This window comes from Odontomachus brunneus, unplaced genomic scaffold (genome assembly GCF_010583005.1).
Source record: "Odontomachus brunneus isolate Ranch 3 - 2012 unplaced genomic scaffold, Obru_v1 Obru_scaffold_143, whole genome shotgun sequence".
NCBI classification, from domain to species: Eukaryota; Metazoa; Arthropoda; class Insecta; order Hymenoptera; family Formicidae; genus Odontomachus; species Odontomachus brunneus.
Genome location: NW_022639593.1, coordinates 632206 through 632773, shown reverse-complemented (window position 1 = coordinate 632773; position 568 = coordinate 632206).

Genomic DNA, 568 nt, shown 5'->3' with positions numbered 1-568 from the left:
GAGATGTGCTATAAGAATATGCAATGAAAAATGGGGTGTTCCATTTAAAAAAATTAATGTGACCTTGACCTGACCTTCGCTACGCAACCCAAGGTCAAACTGATGTGATCAGTAAATACATCTTTTTAAACGCCACAACTTTTATCTGAAACATTTTTTTCTAAAATGCTTAGTTTTCGAGATATTTCACCGTTCCGGAACTTTTTCCCATCACTGTATATATATATATATATAAAAGGTGTAGTAAAAAGAAATCCATTATTTTTCCAATAGATGGCTTTAGTAATGTGTATCTCGCATTGTATAAGTGCGATCGGGTTACACCAGATGGCGTTAGAAAGATAAGATTTCGTACTAAAAAAACTTCTAAGATAGTTTTGTAATTGTTTGACTCAGTATTGTTTGAACGACGCAGGTACTCGCCGGACACGGATGCTTCGGTGAGTGCCTGCACAGGATAGGAAGGGAGCTTAACTCCCGCTGCCACCACTGTGGAGCTGAGGTGGACTCGGCGCAGCACACCCTCGAGGAATGTCCCTCGTGGGTGGACGAGCGCCGAGTCCTAGTT